Below are 17003 nucleotides of genomic sequence, written 5' to 3'. Positions count from 1 at the left end.
TCAGCACTCTCTGCGAGAAGCCCCTCAAAAGCCCCCTGTTTACTGGCCTGTTGGGCAAAGTTGCCCAGCCCCAGGAGGCAGGTGGTCCCTCTGTGTACTCACCGTGGAGAAGAAAAGGAAGAGGATGTCACTGTGGCCTCTAGTCATGTCCCCCTGACTCCAGGGTGAAGACCTCCCCAGACCCCAGATAGGGCAAGAAGGTGACTAGAGTTGGCAAGAAGCTCAAAAGACACAAGAAGGAGAATAAGGCCCAGAAGCCTGTGCCTGCTTGGCCTGGGACCCTTGATTGAATCAGGCCCTGGAGGCCTTGCTCCTGCTTACAAGCTTGCTCAGCAGAGAAGATGAGCAAGGAGCCTGCAGCCTCCTGGAAGAATGGAAGCAGGGGAGCTTCAGGGAATGCAGTGTGAAGACAAAGAAGAAAAAGAAAATCCACCTGGAGGGAGACACCCCTTCAGGGCACGCCAAACTTTCCAGGTCCATGGGGAGAGTCCTCGGAAAGGAAGTAGTAAAAAGAAGTCAAAGTCCAGGCCACAGACTATATCTCAATAGGAGCTGGCCCCAAGACCCTGGAGAAGAAGAAAATGAAGCCCAAGAAATAGAGCTGACAGGCATGGAGGTGCCAGCTCAGAAACAGAAAAAACAGGAAAGAACCCAGTAGCAGAAAAACCCTGGTGGGGTCGGGGTGTGGGTGTGGGGTGGGGTGGGGGTGGGAGTGGGGGGGTGGGCGGGGTGGGGGTGGGGGTGGGAGTGGGGTGTGGGGGTGGGGGGGTGGGGTGGGGGTGGGGGTGGGGTGGGGTGGGGTGGGGTGGGGTGGGGGTGGGGTGGGGGGTGGGGTGGAGTGGGGGTGGGGTGGGGGTGGGGGTGGGGTGGGGTGGGGGGGGGGTGGGGTGGGGGGGGGGGGGTGGGTGGGGTGGGGTGGGGTGGGGTGGGGTGGGGTGGGGTGGGGGTGGGGGTGGGGGTGGAGTGGGGGTGGGGTGGGGGTGGGGGTGGAGTGGGGGTGGGTGGGGGGTGGGGGTGGGGTGGGGGGTGGGGTGGGGGTGGGGTGGGTGGGGGGTGGGGTGGGGGGGTGGGGGTGGGGTGGGGGGTGGGGGTGAGGTGGGGGTGGGGGGAAAGGAGCAGTCTGAAAAAGAAGGGCGTGCTGGAAGAGCTCACACAGACCCGGCCAGGTAGAGGCCTTGCAGCAGACATCCTTGCTGAGTCTGGCGACTGGGCTGGTTCTGAAACCAGTCAGTGGACCGGAACCCAGTTTGGTCAGTGGGATACTGCTGGTTTGAAAATGAGAAAAAGAAACTGAAATTTCTCAGCTTACGAATGACTTTAAAAGCCTGCCCGTCTATTCAGTAACCCCCACCCGCCCCTCCCCATAATGGAAAGGCCCAACTTGGCTTTCGGTGCGCAGGTTGCTGGCACCCAGATGCCCGCCCCCCGAGGGCCATGGCCTGCTGGGAGCTGCTAGGGCGACCAGGTGCTGCCTTGACTTCCCCACCCCATGAAGTCTTTCCTATCGGCAGGGACGCTTCCAAGTCCATCAAGAATATTACACTGTTTTGTCCCCTCCAAAGGACCAGGACTGCTTTTATTTAGTTTTGTGGGTGAAAGCCACCCCACTGTTGTCTGGAGCCAGACTCCTGGGAGGCTGCAGGACAACCGCGTGGCTGTACTGGGACAAACCACGGTGAGCGGAGCTTCAGGAGCCAAGAAAACACGTGAGTGGCTGACGGCTACTGTGCTTGGTGCATACCCGGGTGAGCCCAAGTGCTTCTCTGGTATTAATGTGTTTCATCTTTGTCGTTATGAAACAGGCGCTGTTATTACCCTCGTCTTAGAGATGAGGAAACTGAGGTTCAGGGATGAAATAATAAAATCGCCCCATGTCTCCCCCTCCCCCTCCCCCCTAAAAAACCCCTAGAATAATTTGCAGCACTTTTAGTTTACTGTAAAAGGACAATAGGATGACAGTGAAATATTTTCTGAAAAATGGCTTTGGAAGTGCAAATATAAAAGCTAATATATACGATTTGTATGTGTATATGTATAATGTATAAACAGATGTGTGTAAATATATAGAACTCTGCAGTGTCCTTTTAGATTATGAAAATTTTTATGTTACATATACATTATTACATATATATATAGCATTTATAACATACATAACATAAATGATGTTATTAAACACAGTAATCAACCAGCTCTTAACACGGATAAATTTCAGAAAGCTTTTTTTTTAGTTAAATATTTCATTATGATCCCATGAGTCAGGTGGCAATTACTGTTTAATTTTTTTTTTATTTTATTTTTATGTTCCCCATAAAATTGCAACCCCCTTATTGTAAACCATAAGCAAGTGAATGGCGTTTAGTTTGTAGTTTCCAGAAATAAGGCTTTGGAGAGTTGCCTCTGCATTGGCAGAGGGGTGATGCGTTGATCCGATACCTCCTGCCCTTCTGGACCTGCCAGGCACAGAGCAAACACCACTGTCACTGTGGTCACTCTGTGTGGTGACCACACAGTATATGAAGAGCTGTAACTCAGATTCATGACAGTAAAGATATTGAGAATGATCAAAACCCACATTGTGGAATATAAGTTGAATACGTCTTATTATATTATTGGTTTAAATGCAGTTAGATGAACACAAATATCAAATACCAAGACACTCAGCTATTGAATTCTGGTTCCTCACTGGGAATTGATATCTTATAATTTAGTTTCTTTAATCACAGTAGGAACTCTTTCTGTTATGTCCTGGTTTTCATTTCTCCTCTTTGTTAGTTGTTCAGGTTCTCCAAGTCTTCTTTCTATGCCATTCTGCTCTTGTCCCATGCTTTTGTGATGGAGTCAGAGGTCTGCTGTTATCAGGGGGCTTTGTTTTCCTTTAACTCATTGCAGAAGATTTTCATGGTATTTGCAATTACTCAGAGTAGAAATTTCACTTCTTATACTTCCATCATCTGCACTCCTTTTGTGGGTCACTTCCTCTGATATTCCACATATATTTATATCCATTATTAGGTGAATATAACTTTTCTGCCTGTTTTCTCACTGGTGCATGCTTTCCATATCCATTGAAGTTTACCTAGATGTGAAAATGGAAAGGAGAGCTCTGGGTTCCTTAGTTTTTTTGCTGGAAAAAGTCATTTCGACAGTGGGTTTGAACTGACAATGGGTTTCATCATTGGGAAGTTATGAGGACACTATTACACTTTGGAAAAATGGCATCTCACTGTTTATCAAGGAATCATGTATCATATTTGCCAGTCACAAAGGCTTCAAAATTCTCCTGAGTTAAGATAGTTATTAGTTCTGTATGTAATAGCTCCATGACAATGATGAACTCAGACAGGTAAGTTCAATATTCTGCTTTGTTTTATGAATACAAATTTTTCATAGTATGTGCTTTTTAAAATGCTTACTGGTTTGGAGAATTTTATCTTAGCAATCACTGCTTCCCCTACTTTTCTGTGATATAAAATAGATGCTGATTTAAGAAACTTTGAAAGGCTGTGGTCTGAGCGAGAATATAAATATGCTGTGCTCATGTAGAAGTCCCTTTGGCTCAGTATGGGCTCTAGAACCGTAAAGTGGGCTAATGTCAGAAGTCATTTGAGAAATGTGTTCTTTTTAATTGCATGTTTATGAATAGACTCATTATAAAATGTTAGAGATTTTTCTTCACCAGCTGCCTACCTTAAATAGAAATTCAAAGGAAAATTTCCTTAAAAATTGTTTGGAAATAACTTTAAATTCACAGAAGGCTTGCAAATATAGTACAGAAGCTTTCTATATACATTTCTTCATCTAATGGTGACATGTAACCATGGTATACTTATCAAAGAAATTATTAGTTGCATAATTCTATTAAAATATAGACTTCATTTGAATTTGTCAAATTTTTCTTCTGTGAATGACATGTTTTAAAGTAATTTTTATTGAGTATAGAATTATATTATTAAAAAATAATAAAATTGTACTTTTAAGGAATTGGGCAGTCTGATATCATGTTTGGAGCTTCTCAGGGAAAATGAAAATTTTTCTATAAGGTGAAAATATAAAGACATTGAGCATGTTAATTTTGGTGTACAGAATTGATTCTTCTGACCAAAATATTTATTATACTGTATAGTGAATGTAGTATTTTTATATACATATTTTTTCAAATGAATACAAATTCATTAAAGTCAAGAGTGACTATATGAGGAAATTTCTTTAACAATTTCTCCTTTCACCCTGTAATCTGTCAATTCAGTGACTCTTTCACAAGTTTTTCCCTTAAACATAATGAATTTTGCACATTTGTGGAAAATGATTTTGGTTTTAATGAAAGCTAGACTAATACTTGTTTTTAAAGAGTACATGAAAAAGAACAGTGAATAATCTGATGAAACAAAAAATACAAAGGTATGTCGGGAAAGAGTATAACCCTCCTAGTTTTTAATTGTATTTGATGATTTTGCAATAATAATACTTTCTTTTTAAAGATTTATTTATTATTTATTTATACAAGCACTAGGTACAGTCAGAAGCATGGGAGGGTGAGAGAATTCACCAGAGCAGAGAGCAGAACAGGTAGAGTGACGAAGTACACTGTTGAGGGGAGCAGTGGGCGGCAGGAGAGGTCTGCGCACCATATGGGACCCTCACCTGGTGGCCGGGAATTGAACCGGTGCTGCGGAGGCTGTGGGCACCGCTGTGCCACCGGGGAGGCCCAATATTAATACATTTTATAAGACCACAGCTTTGTCCCTCTTTGCCCTTTTGTACTCAGTGCTTGGTATAGGCATGATATTTTGGGTCACTGACTTTTCAAAAGTTTTGTTTTCACAAACTTTTGAACATAAAGCAACTATATGCAGCATTCCAACAAAAAAAGGAAAGATGAGTTCCTAATTTTAAAAAGCTCCTAATGACTCAATACACTAGAGAGTCAGAGAAGGTGTAGTCTCTGAGGCATCAGCAGGATTTGAGACTTCGCTCTCATCTATCTTAACAAAGCAAATACTATCTAATGGTGTCTCTTTTAATGTGAAATTTAAATATTTACGTATTTAAAATACTCTCCAAAACTTAACTATAGGAGATATGGTTTTCAATAAGAGAGATTTTAAAAATTCAAATACTGGAAAGGATTCTCATAAATGTTATCAAGGTAAATGTAAGGGATGTAGATTAAGTGTGTGTCTGAACTTTTATTAACTCTGGCAAAGGAAACCTTAAAATTCAAATGACAGTTCTTCATTTGTAGATGAGATATATCAGGGAGAGCGTTACAGGAAAAACATGTTTGTCCATTGCTTCCCATAAAGTTCCATTTATGAAGGTAAATTTTAAATGGTGATGAGGAGTGTTAGGGCCAAATTCTAATTTAGGTATACCTGCTTGGCATTCAGTGATGCCACAGCAGAGAGTTTGGCTTTAAATCTATGGCTATTCCCAGAACAGTTGCCTATTTCAAAAAAAACTGTTGATGAAAGGTTGGCATATGTATTGATTATTATGTAGGTCAGTGTTGTGGAAAGATTAAAACAAATAGGTGGGAAGGAGGGGAATTCTCTTGTTCTTCCCTCCTTTGGATTGGTTTTGTTGGACTGGTTTCCCACATGGTGAGGCCACAGAGCATGGGGGGAATGCTTTCCAAGGTCTTTCAAATATATATTTTTGTCTTTATATTTGGCAGCTCTCTGTAGTCCGGAACTGCCTCTTTGAATTTGTAGCGTCTGATATCACTGTTGTTGCTGTGGTCAAGAAGACCTACTGTGTAGTGCATTGTTGCTAATAGCCAGTGGCAGTCCTATATAAGGGCTGTCTCTTTTGATTAGTGTTGTATTTATTTGGGATTAGAGGAGCAACCTATACAGTATTCTGGAGAAATTCCTTAGCTTTTCAAAGATAAGCAAGGAGGGTGTTATTCATTTAGCTACAATAAGAGCTCCTCTATGCTTCACCTAAATAAACTTGTTTATACTAGAGTAGCTATGATGTTTAATCCACAAGTAATTTAATTTGAATTACAAGTTCTTAATGATCTTAATTGATTTAATTTCATTTGCTGTTTTTTTTTTTTGGGAGTTTATTACATTTTATTTGTTTCTGGATTGTAGAGTCAAACTGGGAATTTCAGGGGTTTTCTAGGATCTGGGAGTGAACTGCTTTTTAGGTGGAGAGGGTACATTATCCCTTGGTTACCTGAGCTTGGATAACCAGACTAACCAGAGGAAAGAAAAATCATCAAATTCTGGCTGGTTGAATAGATAAGTAAAATTATAGACAATAAACACTTTCCTAGGATTGATTGTCATTCCTGCAGTATTGTTACAGGATTATATTTACAATGAAATGGAATTTAATGGCCAGTTGTTATTATTGTCCTTTACCTTCCACTTTTGTTTGCACTCTCACCCTAATCCTACCCTTTAGTAGATGCTCAAGGAATCATGAGGGAGACAGAATTTTACTATATTCAGGGAAAACAGAAAATGACAAAAGGAGGTAGGACAAAACTTGAATGTACTTTCTTGGTGTATATATCAGTTTTCTATTTTTATGTAACATTTTAAAAAAGCTTAAAACAAGAAATACGTGTTATCTCATAGTTTCTGTAAGCCAGGAATCTAGAGGTGGCTTAGCTGGAAGCCTCCGCACCAGTTTCTCTGACAAGGCTGTATTGAAAATGCTGACTGGTAATGTAGTCTCATCTGAAGACTCAGCTGGGTCTCAAGTTCATGTGTGTGGTTCTTGGTGGGAACCAGTTTTTTCTCAGTTTCTTTCCTGTGGGTGTCAGTTAATTCAACTCACAGCATGGCTCCTGACTTCTGTCAGAGTCGTTGTGGTTGAGTGACATCACCAGACCTCTGTGTCTGAGATGTACACCTGTAACATGGTGCTAATAATAGCTGCTTCATTAGGAGGATCATAAAGATGTACTTAGAATGTCTTCATGTTTCAAAAGCTTGAGTCTGTGATTCTTTTTTGACCAAACAATCTAATAATAATAAAAAAAAAGAACAGAAAATGTAAGGCTTTGGCAGAAAGAGCAACCCAATCTTTACAATTTAATGTCCTCTGATTTTTGCAGAGATGGCCCCTGCTATCAGATATGATGTCCACATTCTGGGGGTTCTTAAATAAATGTGGAATGGCTGGAAAATAATAGAAAATACAAGCAAATGTTTGGAAATCACATTCTAATAGAAGACAATTGCTTAAGATTGAGATGAAAAGGAAAATCATTGAGGATGGTTCCATCCTGCATAGAATGATAGTTTAAATTAAAAAAAAAATCTTATTCTTTCCTTGCTTTGGTTTCATTTCCACCCAATGTGGAGTGTTACTTGATAGTCGTGTATTGTGGTTTAATACAGCTCATCATCGTGTTTCTTTTCCATTGCAGCAAAGTGGGTTGAAAGCTTGAGGGATTTCTCCTGCAATAATTCCCCAGATCTCATTCCTGGTCAGCACCGTGCAGCTCATTTCCATTAAGCAGATAGTCCTCTTTTTTCTCCTTTGCTTCCAGACTCATAATTCTGTGCTTATCTGCACTGAACTTCATTTGCATTTATTAGCTGGGTAGGTACTTGAAATATCTAAAACCCTTTTATCTGCCTGCTTTGTTTCTCATTATTTGCTGTCTCTTCCAATTTAGTATTAGCTGCAAACTTGAAATGTTTCTTCTGAAACTGTTGTTCAGATTCTTTGCATACCAATATAGGCCTGGAACTGATGTCTGTTGGGATCCCAGACAGTAACCTGATTCTGCCTGGAAAAACTGTAACTTTTCACATTTTACTTTTCTAACTTGACTAAGGTTTGAACTGTGATGTAGATTTATTCATTTAGTTTTTTGTTAAATAGCTGAACCACTGAGGCGCTCCACTGTGGTATGCGGCGTGTCAAGGAACACAGCAACGAATAAGATAGGATCTGTTTGCCCTCATGAAGCACATATCCTGTTTTGTGTGGACATATGTATCATTTTACCCAGTCCTTCCAGTTTTCCTGAACTACGCTTTTTTTAATGGTGAGAAAATTTATGTTTAGAATTAGCCATCCGTACTCAGTTTCGATGACCCCAATTTTGTTGGCAACATACAGAACATCACAGTCAGCAGCCAGTTGAACACATGCCTTTTCTCCATCAGGTCTGATCAAGGTGTTGACTGTGGTCAGCTCAATATCACAGGGCTTTGTTACAGCCTGTTTGATCTGGTACTTGTTTGCCGTGATGACCACAGTGAACACACGTGTATTGCTGTCTTCTCTCTTCATGGCCAACTCAGTGGTCGTGGGGGAAACTTGACTATGGCAGACTGGTAAAGCTTGTTCCTCCTGAGAGTGCTCTTTTGAGGATATTTGGGTTGCCTTTGGATTGCCTGAAGGTGAGTGATGTAGGGATCTTTTTTTTTGTTTTTGTTTTGTGGCTGTAGATACCTACAGCAGTGCAGTGCTGTTCACTAAAGCACTGCTTTCTTGGCCTTCAGAGCTTTTACTTTTGCTTTGAGAGAGGCAGGGACTTCCTTTTTTGTTTTTGGTGCCATCTTCATGAGAAGGTCAACTGCACTTTTGAGAGTTTTGGGGACTTCATTGAATAATACATAAAATGATATGATGAAACTCAAAATTATTTTAAGTTGTTATTTACTCTAGCTCATTTATTTCCTTTCACAAAGTCCCATGGTGAAAAATTGTTCTCAGATTTTAGCAAACAAACCGCTGGTTTGTTTTTATCTTACACTGTGATTCAGGAATAGGTTTTAGCAACCTCTCTGTGTTGGGTGCCAAGTAATTTACAGGCAGTTTTGTAATCCAGCCCCAGGAAATGCACCAGATCAGTTTTTTAAATGCGAATCTCACTAGGAATGTTAGCCGTCTCTTTTGGCTTTCCTGCTTCTGCCCTACTCACAATCTCCAGCTTCCATTACTTTAAGATTCTTTCATTAACTATAAGAAAACTAAGGTAATATTTCCTGTTAAGTATTTCTTTGAACTGTCCAAGACCCTTTCTGTAACATGCAGGTTATAAGTAAATAAATAATTTATATACGTGAGCTTGAAGGGTGATTGTGTTCAGTTTGAGGCCTACTTTGAGGTCACTTATCTTTCTCAATCTGCTGTTCTGGGATGAGTTTGGACTCCATGAATAGCTGTATGAACTTGAATAAGTCACTTAAGCTTATTTAAGTTCTCTGGTTCTCATATATAACTTAAAAGAATTTGATTAGACTTGCAAATTTGTTCTCAGCACTAAAATTTTGTGTGTGCTCAAATAGATTTGTAATTGTGCCATCAATATGCCTACTTTATATCTTAGAACTTAGTTGACTTTCTAAGAGAGTCACTTATTGAATGCCTCTCAGATACGGCCTCTGATTCTGGGTTGCAGAATTGATTGACTAAACTCAGGAATGTTAGAGTCTGGTAAGTAAGACGAAGAAGACAACCAGCAGTAAGCCTCCTCAGTAATAAGGACTGAGGGAGAAGCAAGGGCAGGCTGCCAGGACTGCACAGAGGAGGGGCTGAAATGAGTCTCAGGAGCTATCGTAGATGAAAAAAGAAGGGCATGCGTAGCATTTAGAAGGGCAGTAGAGTCAGCCAGGAGGGCACTTTTGGATCCTGAAAACTGCATTCGCCAGCATTCAAAAACACGAAAGACGAGTTTCTGTTCAAGGCAGCAGTAGTAATTTTGTCCTTTTGGGGGGATGCAGGAGATGGAAGAAACTGGATATTGAAAGTTGGTGTGTGCTCTGCATTTGGACCTCATTCTAAAGGTCATGGAGGTCTATTGAAGGCATTTAAATGAAATGGGCAGATGGAAACAGATTTGAAATTTAGAAAAAGACCCCTCTTACACAGGTATGGGTGGTAAATTCTAGAAGTTAGCTAAAAAACTGGAGCAGTTTTTTCCCTACCCCCTTATATTAGGAGCAGAAGTTACCTAACATTTTGATTTGAGTGAATCAGTGAGGAATAGCAGTGCTATTCACCTTGAAAGAGTGCAGAGGAGGATCAAGTTTGTAAGAGACAAGGAAGTCTCTCTTGTAGACAGTTTCAGGATGAAGAGCTATTGGGATACTTACATTGGAATAATCCAGGTGGTTTTGAAATAAAAATTATAACTATCATTATGACACCTATTTATTGAATATGTACCAAGTGCCAGTTGCTTTAAATATATTATCTCTTTTAACTCCTGCGATAGTTCTGTTATAGTATTTATAGATGATAAAATGAAGCCTGGAAAGACTAAGCACCTTGTCTAAGGTCATATTCCTAGGAAGGGGAGGAGTTCCTGGGCTCCAGATACCACTTTTAACTCCCCATTTAAGGTTAGGAGAGAGGTCTGGGATGGACATGTATATCTGGCACATTATATTGGTTGATGACATGGGTGATGCTGGAAGACTGGGAAACACCAGTATGTAGGGATCTAGCAGCAGAAGAGGAGCTTGTGAGGGAGACTAAGAAGTAGAAGAAATAGAGGAAGGAAGAAAACTGAGAGAGATCTTACCAGGTCAGGAGCACTGGCACCACTAGACAGGTTGATGGTTATTGTTTCTCAGTGTCATCTGTTCTTCTCTGTAAAAATGCGGACATTACTGTCAAAGGTTGTCATCATATGTCAATCAAGATGGCATTATTTATCAAGCACTAAATTTGTTGTGTGGCATGTAGTAAGTGGTGGCTATTTCTATTGCTTCAAAGCAGAGTGTAATGAAAGGTGTTAAGAAGCTTTTTAAATATTTGGGAATTAGATTAGTAAGCATAGCAAATGGGGTAGAAATACAGAAAGTGGAGTCCAAGAGTTTTGATAAATATGAAAACAGCAGGGAAAAAATTCCCTCAGTCATGCATCTGCTATTAATTTTACATTAGAGGGAACAAATACCTTGGTATCAGTTTTCTTCAAAATCAATCACAGTGAATTCTGTGAATTATGAATGTCAATATAAATGAAATGAAATGTCAATCATTTTTGATTACTTGAAAATAGCATTGCATTGAAAAAGTTTCAAGGCAATTTTATCATATAGCACTTTAAAACCTGCTGTACATCAATGATAAATGAAAGGATTTGGTAAATGACAAAGGTAATTGTAGTTTAAGATTGAACTTTCTTTTGTTATAGCATTCTTTTTCTACCTCCACTTACTTCATCGTATCATTTTACAGAAGCACGAAGGTTCAGGAATTCAAAAATCAAAAGAGGTTTTCAGATTTGAGTGTCCATTTTACTCCAAGTATATAGTCCTTTACATTGAGCAGTTTCATTTACCTTCTCATAACAAATTTTCTCATCTGTGATATCTGCAGGATGTGCTTTTGGATTTGTATGTAAAACCTCCCAGGTTTAAAATCATGGCTGCTAGTTAAGAAAATTTTTAAAATTTATTTATTTATATATATCATTATTCATTTTTAAGCAATGTTTGCTTTTTTTCCCCCTCAGGTGTAGTCCCCATAGAATTTCCTCTACCAGTGCACCCGTGCACCATCACCACAGTCCCCTGTGCTCCTCCCTCCCTCCTTCTGATCCCTCTCCCTCCCCCTCTGCTTCCCTTGCAGGATATACCTGGTTTATAATTGTCTGTTTTTGTTTTGTTTTGTTATTGTTATATTTTACCCCGATGTCTTACTTGGTTCCCCTATATTCCTCCTATAAGTGAAACCATCCAATATATTTTTTTTCCTTCTGACTTATTTCACTGAACATAATCCTTCTAGCTCCATCCATGTTGCTGAATAGTAGTCCATGGTGTATATATACCACATCTTCTTGATCCAGTCATCTATTTTTGGGCATTTGGGTTATTTCCAGGTTTTACCTATTGTAAATAGTGCTGCAATAAACATAGGGGTATAGGTATTCTTTTGAATCAGTGTTTTTGTGTCCTTTGGGTAGATCCCTAGGGGTGGAATTGCTGGGTCATATGGTGGCTCCATTTTTAGTAGACTGAGGAACCTCCAGACAGCTTTCCATAGTGGTTGGACCAGTTTGCACTCCCACCAGCAGTGTAGGAGAGTTCCTTTTTCACCCCATCCTCACCAACATTTGTTGTTGCTGGTTTATTTGATATGTGCCATTCTTACCTGTGTAAGGTGGTATCTCGTTGTGGTTTTGATTTACATTTCCCTGATTATAAGGGATGTTGAACATTTTTTCATATGCTTGTTGACCATCTGCATTTCCTCTTTGGAGAAGTGTCTTTTAAGTTCTTCTGTCCATTTCTTGACTGGATTGTTTACTTTGTTTTTGTTGAGTCCTGTGAGTTCTTTGTATATCTTTGTGATCAGTCCCTTATCAGTTGTATGGAGTGCAAAGATTTTTTTCCCAATCAGTGGGGTATCTCTTTGTTTTGGTTAATGTCTCTTTTGCTGTACAGAAGATTTTCAGTTTGATTAATCCCAGGTGTTTCTCTTTTCCTTCACTTTCTTTGCTTTGGATGATGAGTCTTTAAAGATGTTACTGAGATGTATGTCTTATAGTGCTTTACCTATATTTTCTTCTATATATTTTATGGTTTCAGGTCTTATGTTAGTTAAGATAAATTTACCTGGGCCAAACAAATCATTTTTGTGGGCAGTTTGGTTCCCAGATCACCAGTTTGCAACCTGTGATTCCTATAGATTTTCAATAAAATTAAGAGATTTTAGTTAGAAAGGATTTAGAGAGCCCTCATTGTGTTATCAACCTGCAAAACTGTGCCAAGAGTACTGTATATAGATGGGCACATGAAAAATAATTTCAGACAAAAGTTTTGGTCTTAAGAGAGTTATAAACTTCTTGGAAAGATAGGACTTATACCAATGAAAAATTTAGAAGACAAGAGTTCTGGAAGAGTGGGATTATAAGGGGGTTGAGAGATTAATTTATCCAGCTGTCCTTTTTTATAGGTGAGAAATCTGAATCCCAGACGAACCCTAATAACAGGACTAGCGAGTACCAGTGCTGGATTTTGAACTCAGCTTTTGTTGTTTTTGCAGGTTATGAAAGGTTAACGTGCTTTATGTCTATTTAGTATATCTATTTATTTTTTTTTCTATAAGCAGTTTATTTATTTATTTTTTTAGGTTATTTCCTTTATTTTTTTTAATAATAAATTTTATTTTTATATTCCCCATACAATTGCACAATTGCAACCCCCTTATTTCGACCCCAATCCCTCCCCTCCCGCCCTCTACCCCCCATAGTGTGCCTCTGGTTCCTAGTTTTTTGTTGATTTTGATTTTCGCTTTCTTATAGTTATTCATTTTCCTGGTCCCTTATTTAAGTTTTCTAGATTCCTGCTATGAGTGAGACCATCCGGTATTTTTCTTTTTCTTTCTGGCTTTTTTCACTGAGCATGATCCCTTCCAGTGCCATCCATGTTGCTGCAAATTGCATGTGTTTATCTTTCTTGAATGCTGAGTAATATTCCATGGTATATATGTACCACATCTTCTTGATCCAGTCATCTATTTTTGGGCATTTGGGTTGTTTCCAAAGCTTAGCTATTGTAAATAGTGCTGCTATAAACATAGGGGTGCAGGTGCTCTTTGGGATTGATGTTTCTGTGTCCTTTGGGTAAATACCTAGGAGTGGAATTGCTGGATCATATGGAAGCTCTATGTTTAGTAGGTCCAGAAATCTCCACACAGCTCTCCATAGTGGTTGGACCAGTTTGCACTCCCACCAACAGTGCAGAAGAGTTCCTTTTTCTCCACACCCTCGCCAATATTTGTTGTTGCTAGTTTTTTTAATATGTGCCATTCTCACTGGTGTAAGATGGTATCTCATGGTAGTTTTGATTTGCATTTCCCTGATTACAAGTGATGTTGAACATTTTTTCATATGCCTGTTGGCCATTTGCGTTTCTTCTTCAGAGAAGTTTCTTTTTAGCTCTTCTGACCATTTTTTGACTGGTATTTAGTATATTAATTTAAAACCTCTCTTTTCTCTATGTTTTCCTCCAAAATTAAAGAAGTTAATTTGAAGTAGGACTGGTTGACATCACTGTATGTGATTCAGAGGAATAGGTTCACACCTCCTCAGATGGTACCATCATACCACACCCACTGTAGAGCACCCCTGTTCCTTTATCGTTTACCACTGGGCCCCCTTACCGCTTGGTTCCCCCTCTTCCTCCCCATCTAGTGGCCTCAATTCTCCAGTCATTTCTAGACTTTGTTTTGGTTTAGTTCTGTTGGTTCCTTTGTTTTGTTTCTCCAGCTTATTTCACTTAGCACAACCCTCTCCAATTCTGTCCATGTTGTAAAAAATGACAGGAGTTCATATTTTTTTTTTAGATTTATTTATTTATTTGTGCATACAAGAGCTGGGCTACAGGCCAGAGATGCAGGGGGTGAGAGGATTCACCAGAGACTGGAGTGGGGAGCAGAACAGGCAAATTGGCTGAAATACACTGCTGAGGGGAGCATCGGGCGAGACAGGAGAGGTCTGCTGTGCCATGTGGGTATCTCCCTGAATGCCTGGGGATCGAACTCATGCTGCAGAGGCTGCAGATTGCTTCGTAGTGTGATGCTTAACCCCTTGCACCACCAGGGAGGCCCAGGAGTTCATCTTTTTTAATAGTTGTGTACATACACCACGTCTTTTTAATCCACTCCTCTGTGATTGGGAACTTAGGTTATTTTCACCTTGGTTGTTGTAAACAATACTGCATAAAATATAGGGGTGCAGATATCCCTTTGAGTTAATGATTTTGGATTCTTTGGGTAGATAGCTAGATGTGGAATTTCTGGATCAATGGCAGATCTATTTTTAATATTTTGAGAAACTTCCATACTCTTTTCCACAGGGGCTGGACCAGTCTGCATTCCCACCAACAGTGTGCAATGGTTCTGTTTTCTGCATATTCCTCACCAACATATGTTGCTTTTGGTCTTTTTTGATATGAACCATTCTCACTAGCATGAGGTAGTATTCCCTTCTGGTTTTGATTTGCATTTTCATGATGGTAAGTGATGTTGAACATCTGACAACTCTAAAGAAACTCTGCAGGCAAGAAGAGACTAGAATGATATACTCAAAATACATAAAGATTAAAAATGCCAGCCAAGAACATTATATCCTGCAAGACTCTCTTTAAAGTAGGAGAGATAAAGAGGAGACTCTCTTTAAAGAGGGAGATAAAGACCTTCCCAGACAAGCAGAAACTGAAGGAGTTTGTAAACAACAGACCTCATCTACAAGAAATGTTGAAAGGTTACTACTACCTAAATCAAACTGATGAAAAACCACAAACACTTAAATAAGGAAATACATAGAAAGAAAAACTCTAAAGAGTTTTTAGGACTACTTAACTTCAGAGAGTCGAATTCTGGTTATTAATAGAGTCAAGGATAAAGAAAATAGCTCAGATCCAAAAGCAGGCTGTAATAACAGTAGCAGGGTGGAGGGCAGGAAGATTAACAATTGGGTGAGTTAGATGAAGATGTCAGGGGTTCCAAGTTGGACCACACTGGCCTCTATTAAACCAAAATCAGATTTAGTGAAGTAATTTTGCCCTCTACTGTCTTCATCTTTTCTTGATATCTACACCATGTGAGTGGATTTTCATTTATATCTCCATTAATTTATTCTTTGAATAAGTGAATATTTATTGAACACTGTTAAGTTCTGGACACAGTCCCATGGGTGGAGATAATTTTGGACATAAAAAATACACAGTCCCTTTCATTATGGAGTTCACATTCTAGTAGGAGAATTAGATGGGAGATAACTACAGACACCATTAATTATCTGGTTATGACAGTCATAAGTGCTTAAAGAAGTAGCAAGTGTTGTGAGAATCTTTAGTACTAGTAGGAGACCCAGACTGTGGAGAGTGATGAGTGAGCTGACTTCTGAAGAATAAATGGGGCTGTTGGGGTTGGAGAAGTGTTTTAGGAAGCATCTGAGGTAAGAACAAGATAGACTCATTTTAAGGACACAAAGGAAGGCAAGTACAGCTGAAACTTAGAACTAGAGTGGAGGAGTTAGGCATAAGGCTGTAAGGGAGTTTTTTATTTTTATTTTTTACATTTTTTAATTTTTATATTCCCCATACAATTGCACCCCCCTGATTTTGACCCCAATCCCTCCTTTCCCCGCCCTCCCCCCGCATAGTGTGTCTCTGGTTTATAGTTGTTTGTTGATTTAGATTTTTTTCTTTCTTATAGTTATTCTTTATCCTAGTCCCTTATTTAGCTTTTCTAGATTCCTACTATGAGTGAGACCATCTGGTATTTTTCTTTTTCTTTCCTGCTTATTTCACTGAGCATGATCCCTTCCAGCTCCATCCATGTTGGTGCAAATTACATGAGTTTATCTTTTTTGATTGCTGAGTAATATTCCATTGTGTATATGTGCCACATCTTCTTGATCCAGTCATCTATTTTTGGGCATTAGGGTTGTTTCCAAAGCTTGGCTATTGTAAATAGCGCTGCTATGAACATAGGGGTGCAGGTGCTCTTTGGAATTAATGTAAGGGAGTTTTGACACACTGTAGACCCACAGGGACTATTTGTCTGTTTTCTATGGCAACTGGAAAGCCGTTACAAGGTATTTAGCAGAGTGGTGAGTGTTTGTTGGAGGAATGAAGGACAAAATAAGTTACAGATATGGTAATTGTACTAAACAATACAGGGAGGCTGGTTTTTAATATCCTATACAATGTCTTAATTGTAGAGAATAATTTCTTTCCTTGTAGAAGTGTGTGTGTACGTGTGTACCTGTGCATGTGTGTGTGTGTATGTGTATGATATAATTTCTTATTGTTTTTGTCCCACTTGCTATAAAGTCCTCTATGAGCAAAAACAGAAGTCAAATTTATGGTTTATGAAAAATGGAATATGGTGCCACTAATCATAAGTAAGGGCCACTGTTAAAAGAAGATTTAAAAATTCTAGGAAAATGTAATAAATGTAAGAAGAATTTTTTTCAAAGTAATGACAGATTCAATTATTGAAAGTTAGTGATACATGTAAGGATTCTTAAAATTTTTCTCCAAGGCTGCCACTTTATTACAAAA

At 39.4% G+C, this 17003-nt stretch overlaps 1 protein-coding gene and 1 pseudogene across 1 annotated transcript in view; one reads left to right on the top strand and one right to left on the bottom strand.

The window, feature by feature from the left end:
* Positions 1-17003, top strand: part of LOC129146496 (endogenous retrovirus group K member 8 Gag polyprotein-like) — a 61057-nt gene that overhangs the window by 27278 nt on the left and 16776 nt on the right. The window lies entirely within an intron of this gene.
* LOC119251495 (60S ribosomal protein L23a-like) lies at positions 1149-8531 on the bottom strand (annotated as a pseudogene).

The sequence above is a fragment of the Talpa occidentalis genome, unplaced genomic scaffold, assembly GCF_014898055.3.
Source record: "Talpa occidentalis isolate TD23 unplaced genomic scaffold, MPIMG_talOcc4v2.1 talOcc4.2, whole genome shotgun sequence".
NCBI lineage: Eukaryota > Metazoa > Chordata > Mammalia > Eulipotyphla > Talpidae > Talpa > Talpa occidentalis.
Note: the sequence above shows the minus strand (reverse complement) of the source record. Positions and strands in the feature narration are given on the sequence as shown.